The sequence below is a fragment of the Bos grunniens genome, chromosome 2, assembly GCF_055505025.1.
Source record: "Bos grunniens cultivar Pamir isolate PY7600 chromosome 2, Bosgru_T2T1.0, whole genome shotgun sequence".
NCBI lineage: Eukaryota > Metazoa > Chordata > Mammalia > Artiodactyla > Bovidae > Bos > Bos grunniens.
Window position 1 is genome coordinate 84,344,731 of NC_141166.1, and position 24,376 is coordinate 84,369,106.

Here is a 24,376-nt window from a genome sequence, read left to right on the forward strand (position 1 = left end):
GTTGGAGAAGACTCTTGAGAGTCTCTTGGACTGCAGGGAAATCCGACCAGTCCATTCTAAAGGAGATCAGTCCTTAACGTTCATTTTAAGGACTGATGCTAAAGCTGAAACTCCAGTACTTTGGCCACCTGATAGGAAGAACTGACTCCTTGCAAAAGACCCTGATGCTGGGAAAGATTGAATGCAGAAGGAGAATGGGACAACAGAGGATGAGCTGGTTGGATGGCATCACTGACTCAATGGAAATGAGTTTGAGCAAGCTCCGGGAGCTGGTGATGGACAGGGAAGCCTGGTGTGCTGTAGTCCCTGGGGTTGCAAAGAGTCAGACATGACTGAGTGACTGAACTTAACTGAATTGGGTGTTAACCATTCCTCTTCAGCAGCTTGTATTTTAAATATGAATTTGAGAGTACTGCAGATTGTGTGAGGAAAAAGTAAGCTCAGAGACTGAGTTATGCAGCTTATTTTTTTCAGGTTGTCTGGAGACTTCACCTGTATGATGCTGTATACAGTACATTAATAAAGAGCCTCCAAAGTTTAACAAAATGGTAGCCATTTGCCCTTCAAATGATTGAAACTTCTAGAAAGCAAAAGAGAAACTAATGAAAGGCAATTTTTTAAATCATATCAAGATTTTCAAGAAAAAATACAAGCAGTTTAACATTAATTTGCTTACTGCATCGCATGACATGTATCTACTATCTTGCTTTATTTCCTCTGACCTAGTCACACTAAGGTGTATATGCTTAAAAGGTCTCTAAGAGTTTCTTATAAAAATGACCTGAGATACTTCCCCAAGTGATAGAAGGTGATATAAACCACTCTAGAGAATATTCCACTCATATAATCTCAAAGCAACATTAATATTCAGAAAAAAAAAGTATTCTGATTCTTCATTACTCTGTCCTTTTCCATGATTAATCTAGAGCACGTATCATGCCCTGCAGTTACAGATGTTTCTTATGGGTCTGAATCATGAGTTATCTGCAAACCATCAGCCACTGTGGAGGCAGTGCGTGTAGGTGCCGCTGCAGATTCAAGACACTCAGTAAGCAGAACTGAACATCAAGCATGTGGGAGGTTGAAAAATAGAAAAGGGGAAAAAAGATTATAGTTATAGTAGATTTCCACCCCTTTAATAGCTCAGTTAGAAGAGTGAAATGTACAGGTTTGACCTAGCGTTTACTGAAACATTCTTCTAGTGGCCAAAGGGTGTGCCTGCATTTGGGGTATTTTTCGAGGGAAAGTAACTATGTCCTACCATCTCTGAAAACTATACTTAGTGGCTTTGATTCATGGAAATTTGTTCTGCTTGTTTTGTGGAGACAGACATATCCTGGCAGTTCCCCACTTACTTCTACTGCAATGTTTGTGGCAAGAAGGAAATATGTTCTTCCCTTGTAGTCTTCTTTAAGCACAACCTGGCAGAAAGATGATTTCCATTAGGTGCAAGCAAAAGAGGGGAAGCTGATTTTTAAACATAAGATTCAAACCAAATGTCATTATAGCACATTAAAGAACAGCTCAAATACTTTCACTGTGCTTGTTTTGTTTTAGAAACACTGCTGGAAACATATGAGCAGTAGTTCAAAAAAAAAAAAAAAAAACACCACGTTAAAAAAGAACCTTTGCTGTTACGCTGGAATTTACTAAAAGATAAAGGAGTACACCATTTACCCATTTTAGCAATAATCTCAGAAAACTACAAATGGTCACACCAGGGAAGTAATACAGACAATTTTGCACCTATAGCAACAGCTACTGGAGAGTGAGTGAGTGGGAGCAGAAGAAACAGGGCCTCAACACTGAAAGTCCTTGCTCCAGAGGATGAGAGGCTTCCCTCCATGGCAAGAGGCTGTGATCAGGTATTTGCCAAAAGATGCTGGTGAGCCTACAGGTAGCCAAATGTCTTACTGAGGTGCCTGGACTTATGAATCCATTAAAGTATTAGTACAGGTACTACCACAGATGATAAGCCCTGAAACAATTAAACAGAGTAAGTATATCAAAATTAGGAGTGCGGTATTTTAAAAGGAAGAAACCAACAAACAAAAAACTTCCTACATTGGAGAATAAACACCAAACAGAAAGCCCATGTCCTTTCTACATGACACTAGAATGATGATATTTTATGAGTAAATAGACAATCTGTTCATATTCCCTAAAAGAGTGTGAAAAATGTCTCAGATAAGTTTTTAACAACTTTTAAGTTTTCCTGCTTAAATAAGTAAGCTTCAGTTCTAAAAAAAAACAAAACAAAACCTCATCTTCAGCATATTTTATCCCCCAGTGACACCAGATGAATGAGAATCTGCTACACTATTAAAGCTTTATGAAAATTTAATTCATTATCAATACTATGATTTAATGATACATGGTTAAATGCTAAATATTAAATTAGCAATATAAAATGAGTCAAAGTGATAGCCTGGAATTTTAAACCACTTCAAGTTTTATTTAAGATCATCAGAGGTCAAAATGATCTGAGAATTACCTACCTTTCAAAAAATTTACATTCACAATTAAGACTGTGAGGGAATACAAAATGAAAAATTATGATAGTATTTCATATAAATATTTTGACCAAAATGAAAAGGTGCCATTAGAGTCATCCCAATTAAAAATAAAAATGCACTGATAAAATCACCAAGAACAAAAGTAGCCTGAAACCAATGCTGTGAATATTTTAAAATTTGTATTAAAAACTTTGTCATCATACCTGCATTTATTTTAAGCTTGACCCAAGTGCTTTACTCACTAAGCATTATCACTTTCAAGGTAAACCACATTTCTGTCTACCTCCTCTAGCAGTTACAGCTGCTGTGGTAGAGTTTTGTTGTTGTTGTTGCTTTTAACAGTAATAGCTAAAGGAAATTTGCAATATGCCATTGACATCGAAAAAGACGAACTATGTATAAATATCTCATGTGGATTTTTAAAAACTAAACCTAAGTCACATTAGAATCCCATAACTAGTCCTCATATATGATATCAGTGCAGTTACCTATAATATTCAAATAATTTTCCAACCAAATACCAAGGAACAATTTTAAATCAGAGAACCTGTTGAATTAAAATATTCCACAGACACCTTAGCACTATTGGTTGTGGGAAGGTATGGTTTCAGTGATGAGGGTTTTAACGGTTTTAATCCCACACACATGAGAAATTGATTCCACAGGCTAATCCACATATGGCTTAATACCTTAAACTTCAATCAACTGCTGGAAATATATTTTGTATTTGCCTATACACAGTATTTGGAAAGTTGAGCTTGGCAGAGCAAATATAGAGAGCTTAAATACAAAATGGAGTACATTGAGGAAAGTAGAATTTGAGTCGGATTTCCCAGTAGATTATCAGAGATTTACCTGGTATTTTCTAACTGACCCTTTCCCTTCTTCCCTTCTGAACCTCCACCCACCAGCTCCAACACACCCAGGTTCTATTTAAAAAGCAACCAGTAACCCAGCAGAGTAAAATAGGGTAGCACTAAGAAAAAAGTTCATGCTACTTTCCAGCCCACTCACTTATTTTAATGATTCATCAGGGAAACCCCAGTTGTTAAAATATACCTGAAATCTCATTAAATAGTAAAATAAAAAATGAAGAGCACAAAAAGATTTCTGCTTTGAAACATGTCATCAATGATTCCCCTAACAGAACCTATTAAGGGAAATATGCAGTAAAAATATATTTTGCTATTGAATAAAAAAGTTTCCTCAAAGTATTATAAAACATTCTATTATCACATTGGGGGGGGGGGGGGGCAGAGAGACAAGGATAAACGGATCCTATGAAAAGGTTATTTTTTAAAATTTCATAAAAGTCATTCATAGCAAATACATCCTAACCTCTAAAGCCTCAATGTAATCTCTGAAGACTGATAAATAATCAGATATCAAATGTAGTGCAAAAAACTCACAATCCTAAAATTATAGGCACTGATAATATTATACATAAATAAAGAAAAGTCTGACTAACAGTAAGGCATGAAATCCGATCCTGAGCATTAGTTTGAACTGAAAATAATGTACAACAGAAACTTATCATTATTTCATTATTTGATCATGGGGCATACAGCCTAATATTTATAATAACTTGTATACAACGGTGTATTTAAAAAGCAACATTTTTTTTTCTAAGTCTTAAATTCATACTGAAAAAGATGTGGCAGAAAATTCTATTCCCGCATAAGGCTACGGATATTCTAATTCCATCAACTCTGACTTTTGTTTCTTGTTGTGGTAACTAAGTGAGGATTTATGCACCCAAAGCAAAATTTGGTAAGATTTATATGCTACACCATTTGTGAGACAATCTAAAGCTATTTTCAAGCATGCTGTTCCAAATATATGATTTGCAATGATCTTTTAACACATGCTCTTTTAAAATTATAATCTTATATGCATATATGGCTATTTAATTTTCCATGACAAATATTTTCATTCTTTCTAGATTTGGGATATAACTTTCTGCTCAAAAATATCCATTACTTATGCCATGACTTGAATTAACACAAAATCTTGGGTATAACTATCAGTATCAAATGCAAATTCAAAAAATACCTACCCATACCAACATTATGATTTATTATTCACTTATTTTCACACATATGTAATTTCCACTAACAACTAGATGTGCATGTGTGTGTGTATGTGTATATATATATATATATGTATGTATATGTATATCTATTACAAGTTCATTACCTTACATTTTTTAAAGTTATATTCAACATTATATAGCAAAATTATAACTTTGAAAATTTTTGTGAGTATACTGGTTTAATTCTACTGACAAAATACTAACCTTCTTTCAATTTTTCATTGCTATCAATTTCATGAATAACTTTAAACTATAAAACCAGCAATGAATTAGTTCTACTGAATACTAAGATTTTTTCAATTTGCTCACATTTTAAAATGTGGCAGCAAATTTATGAATCAATAGAATATTTTATACCAGAAAATTATGTCATCACTCATTTGAACTATTGCATTACCCTTTTAACTGGGTCTCCATGCCACCACACAATCTGGTTCCCAACACACCACTGTCCATAATCCAGCCACAAATAGTCATCCAAAATGCAAATCTGATCATGAAGTGACAAGCTCACATACCTTCCATATCTCCATCACCTAAGGACAAAACCCAAGGCACTAGACATGGCAGTTATGACCTTCCTTTTCAGGCCTGTTCCTTTCTTTTCACTGCAGCCTTGCTTCCCCTTCTCCCACTTCAATCCTCTTCCTCTACTTCCCCAATGTCATCGGAGCAATATCAAGCACTCACACTCATGTAGCTATTTTATATTTCTGTGACATTACATCTTTATCTTTTTTCTATCAGTCTTTTCTTCAAGTTCATCTGATGAAATTTTCTTACAATTTCTGCACATCAATCACCAACTCTATGAAGTCTTTCCCTGAACATTTCATAAACATGACTTGTTTTCTACTCTGTACGGTATCATAAGACTTTTTTCACTCTATTTCTGCATTCTGCTTCCTATGGGGCTGTAAAAAATTTGGAAGATAAGGGAACATGTCATTGTTTTCTCAAAGGGCTATCCCAGGATCTGCTACAGAGTGAATGTCACTAAGCTTTTTGTAAAGGTGAACTGAAGATTAGGAGGAAATGGGAAGTTGATTCTGCCTTTAAAGAAGTAACATTGCTTTCACCTTAACACCAGTCCTGAGCAAATCAGTGTCAGGAAGCAGCGCTATACCTGTTACTAATGATTTCCATTATTCCTGAAGCCTAGACTAAATCAAATAGCTAGTACAACTGAATACATTTTATATTTATTCTTTTTTCTTGCTGTTCACAGAAATCAGAATTTACTGAAATGAATAAATTATTTTCGTGTAGATATGTGTTTATCCTAACCTACTAATACAACAGAAGTAACTGTGATTAAAGAAGAGGGAGAAATACCATAAGCAACTGAATTCTAGGCCAAAGCAAGTTTCAAGGCCTAAGAGAATATCTGTGAGATCCATGAATTTTGAAAATCACCTACAGTTTTTTATTCTGTTTGATCTCTTGTCATCCTAGTTTAATACTAGACATGGAAGTAGGATGAGAAACCAATTCCCTCATCATCAATCTGGAGATCCCATTCCACATTTAGTAATTAGGCTTTTATTTAATGGGGAAGAAAAAAAGGCATTTTAAAATACTTTCTGCCAACAATTATGCATTTTATAAAAGTTTGACAAGATGAATAATGCATTTGCTTTCTCAAGATGGCAATTCTCCAAGCCTTCCACCTTCCTGAAACAGGCTGCAAATCAGCTCAGTGGGAGAAAATGGGGCTATATGACCCATTCAGATATGGACACCTATGTGCAGAAGCCAGCGTGAATTGCAAAATCATAGGTGGAAGGAAGGCTGCTGCCACTGTTCCACCACTTTTCTTTTACAGAAGAAGAAATAGAGACTATTGGAATCAAAGAATAAGTGACAGAAAAAACAAATATCACACATATGTGGAATCCAGAAAAATGGTACAGATGAACTTATTCAGAAGGCAGAAATAGAGACACAGATGTAGAGAACAAACATATGGACACTAAGGGAGGAAGCGGGAGTAGGATGGATTAGAATACTGGGATTGACATATATACACTACTATCTATAAAGTAGATAACTAATGAGAACCTACTGCATAGCACAAGGAACTCTCAATGCTCTGTGGTGACCTAAATGCGAAGGAAATCCAAAAAAGAGGGGATACATGTATACATATAGCTGATTCACTTTGCTCTACAGCACACACTAACATAATATTGTAAAGCAACTATAGTCCAATAAAAAATAATAATAAAATAGAATTTAAAAATTTAAAATTTTAATGTTTAATTACAAAAATTTTTAATGTGATAGAGCAAGGGTTTAAACTCAGAGCTTCTAACCCCATATTCACATATTTTCCCATTGAGCTTCACTCCAGGCATATGATATAACCTAAGTAAAAGATGCCTCCGTTTTCTAATCTTGGTAGTTTTTGCATTAAATAACAATATTATTATTATTATGTAAATAATATACTGCAGTATAAATGTATATGTTCATGGGATGTAAATGTCACTATTCTTTGATAAATGCATTTATTGTATAATATGGCTAATATTGGGGCTCTCTCAGGGGCTCAGTAAAGAATCTGCCGGCCAACTGCAGGAAACACAGGTTCGATCCTTAGATCACGAAGATGTTCTGGAGGAGGAAATGGCAACTCACTCCAGTATTCTTGCCTGGGAAATCCCATGAGGAGCCTGGTAGGCTACAGTCATGGGGCTGCAAAAAAGTCAGACACGACTTAGTGACTAAACAACAACAAACATATGTAATGATAACTCCCATTAGTCTGTAAACCTAGGACACTGGTGATGTAAGTCACACAGAACTGAACATCAAATAGTTAGGATCACAAATCTCAAACTTCTGTGATTTCTTCCTGAGTCCAGCATAATCAATCCTCTCCCTTTACCTCACAACTTTTATCCATCACCCACCAGCTCTAGACTGGCAACTTTTTGATAGGATAACAAGATGGATGAAGGACAATATCCAAGATTGATGTAACAAGAATGGAGTGTGAAGTGGGAGGGGAGAAGTCAGGCATAGGGCTATGTAGGAAATTATTTCATAAGCTGCTACAGTCACCATTAAACAAAGTCCAAGTGCCCTTGATAAAACAATCTGTAGTACTTCTCAGTGCTTATTCCCTGTAGACCACATTTACATGAGTGATTATATAGGACCCATTTCCTCCCCTGGATATTAAGTTCCATGAGGATACTGAACAGGTCTACTTGCTTACCACTAGACCCTCAGCAAGTAGCAAACAGAAGTTGTTCAACAAATGTGGTTGAGTCAATAAACCATAAAACCCTGTAAAAATGGCATTGATAATTTCTTCCTATTTCATTCAAGGTCGCAAATACTCACCCTTTACTACCACCAATTACTATTTACTCTCACAAACGTAACTTAATGCACACATTCTATCATCATCTAAATATAAGAGGTAGCATTTTATCTATTCAAAATGATACACTTTCTAAGGAAAACAGTTCTACCAATAGTCCTGGTAAGGTGTTTAGAAGTCATGTTGCACATCATGGGCAACTCTACCTTCTCTGAGCTGACTAGACTCCATAAGAATATTTAACCCAAGGACAGTCAAGTCTATAACCTGAAAGATTCAACTGGTTAACCATTAGACTGACATTTTTTATTAGACAGAGTCATTATCTTGCTACTCTACATTGACTTCTATGCCAAATTTTAACTCAGACCTGGTTTGTGCAAGGTAATTATAAATATACACACCACAGAAATTTAAAATAAAATGACTGGTTCTTAACTACACCAGTGCTAACATTTTCTAAGAATTTACTCCGTATTAACTAAGCCAAAAATTGTTGAGACATTCCCTCTTCTAGTAGGAGGCACATGTCACATTTTCAGTTAATTCTGAAACTGAAATAGCAAGGTTACTCTAACACAAATACATTCTCAGTGTCCTATTTGAAGTACTACAACCCAAGCAAACATGGGTGGCATTCCCTGATGAGTTGAAATAAATGTCACCAAGCATAATGTTCTGGATTTACTCACTTCCACTGAAAAATAAAAAGGACATAATCTCACAATCCAATCTGTTTATCAGTGAGGGAAATCAACTTAAAAGAAATACAAAATCCAGGGGCAAAAGAATATCAGGCAAACAGTTCGGAGACAAAAGAGAAATTTCCATAGAGGATTAGAGGGCTAGAAATGGAAATCCTTAGTACTGATGTTAGATATCTTTAATATTTTAATATTCATTTTGTATCAATTAAAGTACCCTGCAGTAACATGCTTTTTTTAAATGGTATTAGGAAATATGAGGGAAAGGCAAGATTAGAATCTGTCCTTTAAAATCCAAATCAACAAAATCATAAAGATGTATCAATTGAAATATTTAGTATTTTAACTTCTCTCATCTCCAAAGTTCCACATGAACACAGAAGTTTACTAGAAATAGCATTAGTTAAAAGTACGTTTTCTTCTATTTGTTTATTGCAGAAGGTTTTTTTCTAGTTGTCATGTATTTCTTAAGCAGCTTGTGATTTGCCAACAGTCTAAGACATATATTGGTGATTTATGAAGTCATCTCTAGATAGAGTTTAGAGATTGTTACTGATAAATTTTTAAAAGTCCAGAAACCCAGTTTAGACCAGGGCTGAGTAAATCTGGGGCTAATAGATGCGGTAATGAGAGCTGTATCACTATTTTTAAATATTACAAGGGGCATATCACTAGCTACTCACTATTATAAGAAAAAGAGTCAGTCTGATAATAATAGACTGGGATTTTAATATCATGAAGGTATTTAGGAATGAGTCTGTTGAGTAAAGTAAAGGCATTATGCAAACAAGGATGGATAATTTCTAGAAGGTCTGCTATTTTCCATAGTTTTGCACAGGCTGGCCCATATCATCTGACACAAAAGTTTCCACTAAAGAAGATAAGAAGCATAGCTCAAAGTTCCCTGATTGGAGCAAGCACTATGCCTTTTATCTATCTAGTGGCCTTGTTTGTCACTATTATCTCTTTATCAAATGGTTTTTCAAGGAGACATTCCAATGATACAAATATTTTGTCTAATGAGGCAGACCTTACAGTACACAGTATTCTTTGCAAACTACTCAAAGCCACATTCTGCAACCTCACCATCTCTTAAGTTAGTAATTTAATGGTTTGTAAATAGTGCATTCAAATAAGAGTAAGGTAGCCTGAGAGTTAATTAATTCTCCCTTGCATCCCTATCCAGCATATATGCCTACCTTATCTGGGACTCTAAGTCTCTAGATTAATTAGCATTCAAAGTCAACAAACAGCCTGAATCACTGTAGAGAGAGATTATAACTTAAACTCCTAAAACTAGGTACATAATATTATATATGTCATATAATAGTTCTTCAATTGATCTTAGTAGAACTGAATGACATAAAGAATACCTTGTTTCTGTTTATTATCCCTCTTGTTCAATGTTCCTTTTCCTGCTTTGTTTCTAAACTTTACTTGCAAGAACTAAATTTAAAATATCAAATAAACTCCTTCAAACTGTTTAGAGTAAACGTCTGCAGGGCACAATGTGTTACCCCCTCCCGGGAGGACCTATATATGACAAAGGAGCAACAGGTGATGATGAAATTTCAGCCATCTGCAAAGTGCAGTTGACCCGTGAACAACGAGAGGAAGAGGGGGTTAATCCATGTATAATTCATAGTAGGTTCCTCTCAATGTGTGAATTGAACCAACCACAGACCCAGAGGACTGCAGTATTTACTACTGAAAATATCTCAGTATATGCAGACCTGCGCAGGTCAAATTTGAGTGGTTCAAGAGTCAACTGTAGATCAGGATAGTTTGTGAATTAAAAGGACACTTCTCAGGTACTGAAGGCTGGTGCCTACTCTACTAATGTATAATGCTAAATTTGCTTGGAAGGATTAAAACATCCTTTCACATTAGAACATAATACAAAAGGCTTTAAAACTATGCATATCTTTTAATTCAAAACTTCTTATAAGAATTAACTCTGCAACTTGTCAAGAATCTTTTAATTAAAGTCTTTGCCAAAAATTGAAAGCAATCAAAATATAGAAAAAAAAAAAAAAGGCGGGGGGGGGGAATCTCTGATGATCAAATGATCAATGATCAAAAATCATAACAAAAACTGTTTACTGCGAATTCTTGGCAGTCCAGTGGTTAAGACCCCATACTTCCACCACAGGTGTGCAGGTTCAATCCCTGGTCAAGGAACTAAGATTATGCTCTGTGGTGTGATTAAAAAAAAAAAAAAAAAAAACTGCATATTGGCATGGGAAAATGTCTTAACTATTGTATGACTGCAGGAAATGAATATACAAAAATATATGATGAAAAGATGTAGATGAGCATGAAGACGCATACATGCACACATGTAGACATAAATCATAAATAATCATTTATGATAGAATTACGAGTGATTTTGTTTTTCTCTTTGTGCTTCATTTTATTCTTCAAGTTATCCTCATTGAATTTGTTGCAACTTGTAATTAAAAGAAACTATAAATTTTTCTTAACTTTAGGGAAGGAGGCCAAATTGTTTGAAATGACATACTACTCACCAATTTCTGAACTCCCCTCCAGGAGATTGCAAGTGGTCTTCAAATTATTTTAACTACTTTTTCTATAAAGAAACTTATTAAAAACTATCATCAAGGGTTAAACTAATGGATTTAGGGTTAGTCACAAACACTATAATTTGATTTTGCAAATACTGCTTATCTAATGCTTGAAATACAATAATTAATTTAAAATGTACTTGAATTATTACATAATTGTAAACAGATCAAGATCTTTATTTACTATATATAGGAAAACTAGAGGTATATTTTGATAGTGTGTTAGGAACTAAAATACTATTTTGTACTTATGGTTTTGAATAGGAACATGGGTAGGTATAGCATGAGCTCAAAGTTTTAAATCAAGTTCAAGCAAAATGTCAAAATTAATTTGAGCCTTAAATACTTAGGTATGGGTCTTGAAATGAGAGGAAATATTCAATTAAGGTGAATAAAATTGAAAAGAACTTCTAGTTTCACACAATTTCCAAAGTGTCTGTACTAAGAAAGCAGAAAAATGTACTGCATAATCATCCATATGTGTTACACATGTTTAAAAAAAGAAAAAGACTGATTGGCTATCCAACTACAAGAGACACTATCTTAAAAGACTGTCTCCTCTCATAGCCACTCAGATATTTCCTATATTTAGATACAGGCAATAGGAGAATGGATACTCAATTAATTTGATTGAAAACCTGATACAGTTGAATTTTATGACATGTGAATTATATCTCAATAAAACTGTTAAACATAAATAAATAAATAAACATTAATTCAATGGCCTGCCTCTTGAGAAATCTGTATGCAGGTCATGAAGCAACAGTTAGAACTGGACATGGAACGACAGACCAGTTCCAAATAGGGAAAGGAGTACATCAAGGCTGTATATTGTCACCCTGCTTATTTAACTTATATGCTGAGTACATCATGAGAAATGCTGGGCTGGAAGAAGCACAAGCTGGAATCAAGACTGCCAGGAGAAATATCAATAACCTCAGATATGCAGATGACACTATCGTTATGGCAGAAAGTGAAGATGAACTAAAGAGCCTCTTGATGAAAGTGAAAGAGGAGAGTGAAAACGCTGGCTTAAAACTCAACATTCAGAAAATGAAGATCATGGCATCTGGTCCCATCACTTCATGGCAAATAGATGGGGAAACAGTGGAAACAGTGACAGACTTTATTTTTTGGGGCTTCAAAATCACTGCAGATTGCGCCTACAGCCATGAAATTAAAAGACGCTTGCTCCTTGGAAGAAAAATTATGACCAACCTAGACAGCATATTAAAACGCAGAGACATTACTTTGTCAACAAAGGTCCATCTAGTCAAGGCTATGGTTTTTCCAGTAGTCATGTATGGGTATGAGAGTTGGACTCTAAAGAAAGCTGAGCACTGAAGAATTGATGCTTTTGAACTGTGGTGTTGGAGAAGACTCTTGAGAGTCCCTTGGACAGCAAGGGGATCCAGCCAGTCCATCCTAAAGGAAATAAGTCCTGCATATTCATTGGAAGGACTGATGATGAAGCTAAAACTCCAATACTTTGGCCACCTGATCCAAAGAACTGACTCATTGAAAAAGACCCTAATGCTGGGAAAGATTGAAGGCGGGAGGAGAAGGGGATTACAGAGGAAGAGATGGTTGGATGGCCTCACTGACTCAATGGACATGAGTTTGAGTAAACTGTGAGAGTTGGTGATGGATGGGGAGGCCTGGCGTGCTACAATCCATGGGATCGCAAAGAGTCAGACATAACTGAGCAACTGAACTGAACTCAATGGTAACTTAGACTTAGTAAATAAATATTTTTAAATAAAGCTTCCAAGTTCTAGTACTTTTTACAATTGAAATGCCATGTTTCATTTTCAAGTAAGAAGAAATAACTGTATTATTCCTGGAATTGTTTTCCAATATAACCATTTCATAGTATTTAACTTTTGAAATCATCTATACATTATTTTGCCAACAAAGGTCCATCTAGTCAAGGCTATGGTTTTTCCAGTGGTCATGTATGGATGTGAGAGTTGGACTGTGAAGAAGGCTGAGTGCCCAAGAATTGATGCTTTGAACTGTGGTGTTGGAGAAGTCTCTTGAGAGTCCCTTGGACTGCAAGGAGATCCAACCAGTCCATTCTGAAGGAGATCAGCCCTGGGATTTCTTTGGAAGGAATGATGCTAAAGCTGAAACTCCAGTACTTTGGCCACCTCATGCGAAGAGTTGACTCATTGGAAAAGACTCTGATGCTGGAGGCATTGGGGGCAGGAGAAGGGGACGACAGAGGATGAGACGGCTGGATGGCATCACCGACTCGATGGACGTGAGTCTGAGTGAACTCCGGGAGTTGGGGATGGACAGGGAGGCCTGGAGTGCTGCAATTCATGGGGTGGCAAAGAGTCAGACACGACTGAGCGACTGAACTGAACTGATACTGAAAAACTTGGGCCTCCCTTATAGCTCAGCTGATAAAGAATTTGCCTACAATGCAGGAGACCTGGATTTGATCCCTGGGTTGGAAAGATCTCTGAAGAGGGTATGCCAACCCACTCCAGTATTCTTGCCTGGAGAATTCTCATGGACAGAGGAGACTAGTGGGTTCCAGTCCCTGGGGTCACAGAGTTGGACATTAGTAAGCACAGCACAAGACCATACTGAAAAACTTAACCTCCAAATCTAGAAAGAAAACAATCTACAACTAAAAGAATATAAATAATTAAAAATTAGTCTCCAGAAAAGATAAAAACACTAATAAAAATACGAAACATGTAAATGAAAAATTGGATGCAAGTTTATCATTCCATCTATTTTTAGAGAGACACTAAGGAAATACTTAGTGTCTTTTCCTTTAGACATTAAGGAAATAATTATCAATATATAATTTTCCATATTTTAAAATGAGCACGAACTTTATATGAAAAATAAATCCTAATCCCAGGAAAGTGCCATGTAGCATTTTTTAACTTTATTACCACTTTGTTGACTCTCTGTCCCAGAGCAGATCACCTCCAACATTAATACTCTGACCTTATAGAAAAGTGACAGATAAAGTTTATGGTGAGAAAAAATGAGTTTTTATGGGTTTCCAAAAGGGAATTCTTAGGACACTGAAAGCCATATAATAATATTGATTTGATACCCAACTTTTTTACTGCCAAATTACAAACTTCAGATTTCTGGAAAAATGTCCAAGTGAACTTACAGTAAAATACAGTAAAAGAGAAGCCTGAGCTCACGATAAAAAGTCTAAATCACTTTGCAAACTTTAAATATACATATGCAATATATTTTTTTTTAATCAGATCTTTTTAAAGTTTTTAGTATCCCAAGGTTGACCTTTCACTTTGGGACTGAGTGATTTTCTTCCAGACATTTATACAAAGTCACACATAAGCTCACACCTTTCTGAGCAAATAATTTCCATGATTATTTCTAGTTTCCTTCTCTTTTAAAGGCAAATGTACAAGGTACAGACACAAGGATTACTTTCTTGTAAAACTATCTTCAAAAATCAATTAGAATATTCAAAATATTCCATTTTCACAAATGAAAATAAGTTACTTGCTGAAATGACAGTCTTCCATTTCACTGCCTTAAAAATTAAGCTGGCATGGATAATAAAAGAGTTTTCTAACTGGATATGCTTGGCATTCAAATATTTTTAAAACAAATACTAATCCATAATTAGATTTCACAGGCACAACCTATAGAAAATAGAATCTGCCTTTATTTTTCTGAGAGCAATGTTAATGATTTGATATCATAAAATTTGTAACAAAATCACTGCTTGCACAAGCCAATAAACAAACCTTCAGATGAATGTTTATTTTTCTTTACAGTCTAGTTTTGTTTGTTTGTTTTTTACCATTCATTCAGCAAATATCCATTGTGCCTACCACACACCCATTGCTGCTCTGGGTATCTGGGGATAAACTGGGCAACAAAACAAACGTTCCTGTTATTATAAGAAATTTCTTTTTAATTGGAATAAAAAGACAATCATGAAGTAAATGTATATCAGATGGTAGCAAGTACTATAAAGAAAAATTACACAAGGTAATAGAGAATAAGGTGCTGAGCACAGGGGCTGGGGAAGAGTAGGACTTTATATGGAGTTGTCAGAGGACATTTCACTGACGGTGAGATGACATCTAAACAGTAACCAGAAGAAGAGAGGGAAGGGGCTCTGAAGATGTGGATGGTAAGCCTTCCAAGCAGCAGGCAGAGCTAGAGCCTGAGATGGAATATACTCACCATGTGAAGACAGCAGGAAGGTCTGTGTGACAACAATAAGCACTTACTGAATGATAACATTCTAAAAATTTTGCTAAGTGTTTGGTGATATTAAAGTGACCCAAATATTAATTACAATACAGACTTAAAATGTTATAAACCATTTGAACTGGGTCTCAAAGAGGGACCAATACCAAGTACTACTTCAAGAAGATGAACCAAGGGGTCAGAAAGTACAGTGGGTCAAGATCCCAGTAACAAAGACAAGCTGAAGAAACGTGTAGATACTCTTGGTTCATTTAGCAACTGTTCAACTCTTTTCTCCTTTTGCTTTCTTCAAGAATTCAGACTAAAATACTTAGTTTCCCAGATACAAGGAAGACTGTTTCACAGTCTTCCAAAATGACATTAAGTGGAAAGAAGGCTCAAAACTGGAAAGCAGCCACTTTGGGAGCCAGGACAATGCTGAACAACTCTGAACAAATCAACAACCTGTAGGACTTTAAGCTGACTCATCCCAGGCCTCTGGTATCAGGCCCTCCTCTCCCAATTCCTTCTGCCCTTAGCCTTGTTCATCATCCTCAAACTCAGCTACATTTAATCTGTCTTCTTTCTTCTTCCTCTGAAACTTATGGATATTTTAGCATCCATCCTCTACTCAAAAACCAATGACTGTTCCTACCTGAGAAAGAAAATTACTTAACAGGAAACAAGTGTGTGCGTGCATGCGTGCTCAGTCGCTAAGTCGTATCCTACTCTCTGTAACCTCATGAACTGCAGCCTGCCAGGCTCCTCTGTCCATAGAATTTTCCAGGCAAGAATCCTGGAGTGAGTTGCCATTTCCTTTTCTAGAGGATCTTCCTGACCTAGGGATCCAAGCTGCATCTCCTCTGTCTCTTGCATTGCCAGGCAGATTCTTTACCACTGAGTTCCTTTCTAGCCTCAGTTCCCATCACTGTCACAGACACTGTTACTTCAAATGCAAGACTCCCTTGCCATTTTTCAAACATTCCATATACATCCCCACCATCATGCACAACTAGTGCTGTTTCTTCTTTTGGGAATCCTTTCACCTTTAGTACCCGTCAAATTCCTACATAAATATAGCTCAAGACTTCATTGAAACCGCATCTCATCCATGAAGGTTTAAGTCAATTGCTTACCCATATTCTTGCTGGGAAAATCCTATGGACAGCAGACCCTGGAAGGCTACAAAAAATCCATAGGGTCACAAAGAGACAGACACAACTGAGTACCTGAGCAAATTCATCCCATCAGAAGTAATTACTCCTTCCTTTGTAGTAACACCAACTTCACTTGCACCCTAATAACAGAAGTTACCACAATCTTACTCACACTATAGAGTATGTGTGTGTCTTCCCAACCAGATTTTGTTTCTGTGGCAACAGTTTGTGTACAATCCATGTTTATATCTATGCAAATCCCAGCAAAGTACTTTGCACACAAGGCATTTCAATAAATGTGTTTCAAATTCTCATCAAAAGATTATAAGAAGCCTTCACAAAAGGTGAAGGGGAAAAAAGAGGTATTCCTGAATTGAAAATTACAGCAGCATCATAAAGTCAGTTGTCCAGTTATTCAAATAAGCTCTAAATCATTGTAAATATCATTGAATGAGAACATAAAGACAACAAAAAATAAACCATGAGTGGTTACTGGGCAGCATAAAATTAAAGAAGAATGGGGAAATGAAAAGTGTAAAGCGACCTATATTAGGAAGCATTACCAAGGAATACTCAAACAATTCATTTAACAAGTACTTACTAAGCGCCTACTTTAGCCCAGAAACTCTATTAATTGCTGAGAATACAAAGGTGAAAATATTGAGAAAGGGCTGAACTTTTACAAGGAGTATTTTTTTTTATTTTAATTAGAGGCTAATTACTTTACAATATTGTGGTGGTTTTTGCCATGCATTCACATGAATCAGCCATGGGTGTACAAGGAGTATTTTTAAGTTCAAAGTGTTGGCCTATAAATGATTACTTCCTGAAGTATGACCAAAACAGCATCTGAAGGACCTAAAGACTATGGATACCCAAATTTCAAATCCAAATCTAGAAAATGATCTTGCCTAAATTGTGATTATGTAGCATTCTCTCCCAGGACTGCTTCTGAATGTTAAAAGGGCTTCCTTTCTTTTCAGTGACTATAAACTGCTCAGATAGAAAATTTGAGTTCCAGATACTTGAATCCATTCCCTATCCTGAGATAAGTTCTATCCATGCACAGGTTGTTTTAATAATTAAGGTAACAACAACCCTGCCATCATGAATAAAGAGGCAGGAATTTATTAAAACAGTGCTATCTAGGGGATGTCGTGTGGGAGATGAGTGGATAGTCGTCTGCTTTGTCCTCTGAGGTCAAAGTAAAAGAAACAGAATGAAAGTACAACAAAAAGGACTTAGGTTAGACATGGGAAGAATTGTGAGGCACTGGTTCATGCTGCCAAGATTCACTCTGAGCCTTTTCTTCTGTAGATCTTGGGGGGGGTGGGGAGGTAGCCTGCTTAGTTTAGAGCAAAGCAAGCAGATACAAAGATGACTTCGTAGGGACTCTTTTGGACATGTTTTACTATTGTATGTAACCATTTGCATGTGGACTGGAAACATATGACACTATCACTCTTAAGAATTAAAAGAAAGAATATACCCAAAATGCCATCTAGTATAAAATCTGATTTAGTGGGCTCTTAGCCACAAGGCCTCCAAGGATCTAATAACTCCTTTCTATAAACCAACATCAATAACGTAAATTATCAAATGACTTATTTGCCTTTTTAATAAACTCGAATTACTTATTTCTTCAAAAACTGAACATATCCTTGTTTAAACAATGATCCATGCATGGAGTTAAAAAGAAATTATATCTTTTTATTTACCCATGGAATAACTCGATCCAACAAAAGTACTGGTACTAAGTTATTCTGAGGATTTTTCTATAAGCCTTGTAACTGAGTATCTTCTATTCAAAACAACTGACATCTTTACACTGATGTCCCCTTAGCCATAATGAACAACTGTATAAAATTTAGTCCACAACCTCTCACAAATTAAAAACATGACTGTGCCCTTTACATGTATAAATGATATATACCAATATTAACAAATGTAATATATTTCTTAAAATTCATTCATTCAACAAGTGTTTTATTGAGGGTCTATCTAGGCACTATGCTAGGGGTAGGGACAACAAGATGACCTAATTAGAGTTCCTGCTCTCAGTCACAGAAACTTAACATCACAATATCAAAACGCACCGTACTGAATGTCAAAAGGAAACAAACCTTAAGTTGCTTTCTACAAGTACTCAGAAAATTCAAAGGTCCAAACAACTAACTATACAAAAGAACTAAGCAAGTATGTCAGATAACTTTAGGATGGGTCACCGACACTCTTTCCAATTCTCCTTCTCCTTGCCTTCCTCCAAAATAAAGGCTCAAAAGCTAAAATATCTTTTTTAAATTCTTGCCCACAGTAGTAGGCATCTGAATTAAATTTGTCCATTTCAGTCCATTTTAGTTCACTGATTCCTAAGATGTAGATGTTCACTCTTGCCATCTCCTACTTGACCATCTCCAATTTACCTTGATTCATGGACCTAACATTGCAGGTTCCCATGCAATATTGTTCTTTAAAGCACTGGACTTTACTTTCACCACCAGACACATCTACAACTGAGCATCATTTCTGCTGTGGCCCAGTCACTTCATTCTTTCTGGAGCTATTAGTAACTGCCCTCAACTCTTCCCCAGTAGCATACTGGACACCTTCCAACCTGGGGGGGTGGGGGTGGGGGGTGGGCTTCATCTTCTGGTGTCATATCTTTTTGCCTGTTCATATTGTCCACGGTGTTCCCACATAAGAATACTGGAGTGGGTTGCCATTTCCTCCTCCAGTGGACCATGTTTTGTCAGAACCCTTCACTAAGACCCGTCCATCTTGGATAGCCTTGCATGGCATGGCTCATAGCTTCATTGAGTTACATGAGCCCCTTTGCCACAAGGCTGTGATCCATGAAGGGTTAAACAAAGAACTTCACAGTATTTCTATAAAGGCACCTAGTGGCCTCCTGAACTCCACGGTATGGCAGGAATTTATGTGATCCTCTCCTTTTAGATCTTTTTTTTTATTTATTTGTTTTTAATTAAAGATAGGTTGATTTTCCAGGTGGCTCAGTGGTAAAGAATCTAACTCCCAATGCAGGAGAAGCAGGTTCAATCCCTGGGTCAGGAAGATCCCCTGGAAGAAGAAATGACACCCACTGCAATATTCTTGCTTGGATAATCCCATGGACAGAGGAGCCTGACAGGCTATAGTCCATGAGGTCGCAGAGAGTCAGACATGACTTAGCAACTGAACACACAGGCAATTAAAAGATAACTGCTTTACAATGTGCGTTGGTTTCTGCCATATAACAACGTGAATCAGCTGTAAGTATATCCCCTCCCTCTAAAGCCTCCCTCCCAACCACCCCTACACCCCACCCCTCTAGGTCTTCACAGAGCACCAGGCCGAGCTCCCTATGCTATACAGCAACTTCCCACTAGCTGTCTATTTTACACATGGTAATGTAGATATGTCAATGCTACTCTCTCAATTTGTCCCATCCTCTCCTTCCTCCACTGTAGCCACAAGTCCGTTCTCTTCATCTGCGCCTCCTAAAATGATTTTTATCTCATTCTAGAGGTGGTTAAGCTCCAGGAGTTGGTGATGGACAGGGAAGCCTGGAGTGCTACAGTCCATGGGGTTGCAAAGAGTAGGACACAACTGAGCAACTGAATTGAACTAAGAGGTAGTTATGTGACACACATTTTATCCCTGAGATGCAGGCAGAAGTCCCCATGAACAAGCATCTGTTTCTGAAGAAAAAGAGAAAGCTCTCCATGAAAACTTGGTTTCTGGGCTCCCTTTACTTTTCTTCCAGCTTCAAAGTAAACACAATTTCTATAGGTACAAATGTCATCTGCGGAATAAGAAGTAAGCATTTTGCACCAAGGATGAGGGAACACGATGATGTTACCTGGACCTTTGATGGCATCTACCTCCAGACTTCTTATAACAGGAGACAAATAAAATCCTTACTCACTTAAGTCACAGTCAGTAAGATTTTCTGCTACTTGGAGCCAGGGGCATTTTTACCATTAAAAGGAAGCCACAACAGAGATGTTTAAGTCGGACTATCTACGACTCCTTCTTGCTTGAGACAGAGGCTGTGATCTAGTCCTTTCTAACTAGAAGAAATAAAAACAATTTTGAATTTGCATGTGTACAGTTTTACTACAATCTTCTATAACCCAGATTACTTAAATAAATATGTTCTAACTCTTCCGTGGATATTCATTTGTTGTACAGTCATTACAAGATTTTTTATTTCTTTTCCTAACTGAAACTTTCAATACCCCAAACCTATAAAATAACATTTCTTACAGTATGATATAGATCACTCATATATGTAATATACACTAATATACAGCTGAAGAAAGGGGTAAGAAATGAGAATGGAGAGAGAAAACAAGAGGAACCTAGTTAATTTGAAAGTATAAACTTTAAAAAGTATCTTCATAATGAATTAAGACCCCAAGATTAACAGAATTTTTAAAATAGGAAAGATTCCCCCAACATGAAACCACTGTCTCTGTTTTTTGGAAAATTTTTAACTTGAAAAATATAAAGACTTCCCTGGCAGTCCTCCTCCCCTCCTCCACCTAAGTCGCTTCAGTCGTGTCCGACTCTGTGCAACCCCATAGACGGCAGCCCACCAGGCTCCCCCGTCCCTGGGATTCTCCAGGCAAGAACACTGGAGTGGGTTGCCATTTCCTTCTCCGATGCATGAAAGCTTTGAAAGTGAAGTTGCTCAGTCGTATCCAACTCTTAGCGACCCCATGGACTGCAGCCTACCAGCTTCCTCCGTACATGGGATTTTCCAGGCAAGAGTACTGGAGTTGGGTGCCATTGCCTTCTCCGCCCTGGCAGTCCAGTGGTTAACATTTCATGCTTCCAATGTAGGGAGCACAGGTTCAATCCCTGAGCCGGGAACTAAGATTCCATACACTGTGTGGCAAAGCCAAAAACAGAAAAGCATGTATCAACAAGTATTGTTCATCAAACTGATTGATCACTAGAATTATTATATCACTGCACTATCCCATCTATTTCTAGTAGCCGCCCTAAGATAGTAATCTCTCCCTATGTAAGTTTCAACTGGACATATTGTAAGTGTGTACTGTTCTTGGGATAGTTTCAATTGTACACTGCTAAAAGATTCATTAATTTCAACCACCATCAACTCCATATGCCACATATACTTTTTTCTGCCTTTTGTGTTCAAACATATTTCACTGTGGCCATTCAGAGGAAAATTATACATTCCAATAACACTTGAGTTCCCCTCAGTTACCCTTTCAGTGGCCAGGGTAATGACAGAGTAAAGAATCGTGTTCTTCACAGGCTCTCTCTCTTTTTTTTTCCTCTCCCATTTGGGAGAATTTCAGCTTCAAATCTCTTGTGCCAAGAAGCAATGGGTAATGTCTAATGCTCTTCTCTAACAGTAGCTTACTCTGGCGGGAACGGGAGGAGAGGCAGGAGAAATCACTCACATTCCCAGCTTTGAAAAAGTCTTAGCATATGGAATAAGCAATCTCTTACTCTATTTTTCTAAAATAGAATTATGGAATCATAATAGGTAAAGGGGCCAGAGGAAAAGGAAACAGAATTAGAAATTTTACAACTATCTGTGAGTATGGGTAATGGCTAAAATTTAACCCTAAATTCCCAGTGAAATCAGTCCAAGAAAACACCTATAATTCATAAAACCTGGGGCTTATATATCACTTGGCATTGTTCATAAGTAGAGACTTCCTCTGTAAAAAGGATTTTTAAAACCACATTCTCATGAGACAGCAAGAATGGGAGAAATAAGGATAATAAGCATAGATAACACAAATGCCTTGGTTTTAAAATCAACACTCAAAGACAATCTACCACAATCCCTATGACCTCAAAAGAAAATTCAGAGAATAAGTCTCCTTTGTTTATGTCATCTCAGCTTCAATTCCATCAGCAGTTATCTCCTTTAAAACAAATATTTCTAGGGCCCTTACACGATAGGAAGTCCTTTTTCTCAGGCCCATTTTTATTTGGTTATCTTTTTAGGTGCACTAAAGATTGAGTTTACAATAAGCTGAACAGACAGCGTACAAAAGGCTTTTAGAACTATACCATATGGTCCAGGGAAGGGAACAATCTGGACGATCCCCATTTCAATCTGCAAGCTTGTCCACCTCTATAACACATTATACCACTGTAATAAAATATTAAGATGGAAACGTAAAAGCGAAAATAGTCTATCTTTAGCATTACCAGGCAACCACACTTCTGAAAATTTACTGATAAACTTAATAAACATTTAATTTATATTCTGAAATTTTGGTATGCAACACCAGGCATATAAACCTAGGCAACTATTCACTAGAAACAATATTCAGCAGGGATATGTGTGAGTATTCAACTTATGCTTCAGAAATTTGGAAGGAAAAAAAAAACACTTTTACAGGGGGTATATTGGCAGGGGTTGATGTAACAGATGACACATTCTTGGAAATCAAATAAAAGCAATAGGGAAATACCCATTGTTGCCTGGTGAAGGCCTAATCACATGGACACAGCTGGAACCAATGTAGATCATTCATTAATAAAATTGTATTGTAGTAGCCACTTTTTGATGCATTTCAATTGCTGCTGTAGCCAAATCTCTGAATTTCTTTGTTCCATGTTAGCAAGATTGCTTGAATGGGAAATATGAGAAGATTTAGAACGGGGAGAGGGGGGGGAACAAACCTGTTCTCATGCTAAAAATGACACGACTAGCTCAAAAAGCTAAATGTCACTTTACCTTGCGATCTACTTATACTATCAGCAGCTTAAAATATGCAGCGTAAACCTGAAATGGGGAATTCATATGGTACCATGGATAAAAAGTGAGCAGTGTGAGATGCCACAGAAAACATATGAAAGACTTGTGAAAGTATTTTACAGAATGATGATATAAGATGTTGGGAGAGGGAATTAAAATGTATCAAATACTAAGGGGAGAATCAGACAACTGAATTAATATAAACTCTTTCATGGAATACTCTCTATTGACTTTTACACTGAAGTATGTACTATATGCTTAAAGGAAAATCATTCATATTTTTGACCACATAAACTTAGAAATCACTATTTGTCATCACATGTTACCAATATTTGATATCAAACAGCCCCTTTTTAGAAGTTAGGTTTAAAATCTGTACTAAAATTCAAATGAAATAAAATATTGGCTCTAATTATAAATGTGGTATGTACTATAATAAAGTTATGGTTAAAATAATAAATTTGATATTTATCCAATTTTGCTGGCATCCGTTAATACATTTATTTTTCTATGTTTCTGCAAATATAATGACTAAGCTTCTATATCATAATTTCTGCAAATTGTATAATATCAAACCATAAAGATATAGCAGCCTTGATATGAAGCCTGATCTAAACAAAACTGTAGAATTTATTACTTACAAAAATGAAAAACTCAGTAACATTTATCAAAAGCACTGCTCAAACATTATAGGTCTTAGATATATTTCTATTATGCCTCTGTGTGTAATTAGAATAAACAAATAAATAGCACAATTTTCATGTTGCAGTTTCTAATTCATTGAAAGATATATTCCTACCACAAAACAGATAAAGGGGCTTAACTGCAAATAAAAATTATACCAATGGAGAAAATGTATTTAAAGTCAATGAATAGTATTCAATACAAAATTAACATTCAACATAAGTGAACACACAGGAAGAAAGAGTTTTTATCTGTATTATCTCTAACCTCCAATTCTAATATTATCAAACCTTGACACAAAGGACTCAAGACAGTCATGCACTTAACTGGACCAAGAGAAAAAAAGTTTCACTGCC

The 24,376-nt window shown here is 36.3% G+C and overlaps 1 protein-coding gene across 50 annotated transcripts in view; it reads right to left on the minus strand.

The window, feature by feature from the left end:
• Positions 1-24,376, minus strand: part of QTMAN (queuosine-tRNA mannosyltransferase) — a 457,067-nt gene that overhangs the window by 349,248 nt on the left and 83,443 nt on the right. For 28 of the 50 annotated variants that reach the window (XR_015145715.1, XR_015145716.1, XM_086351597.1 and 25 more), the window contains one exon: positions 1,356-1,421. The exons of 21 other annotated variants lie outside the window; for them this stretch is intronic. The gene's annotated coding sequence lies outside the window, so the exon portion shown is untranslated. Of the gene's footprint in view, positions 1-1,355; positions 1,422-21,322; positions 21,476-24,376 lie in introns of all 50 variants that reach the window. One more of the 50 variants, XM_086351483.1, reaches the window with a different exon arrangement.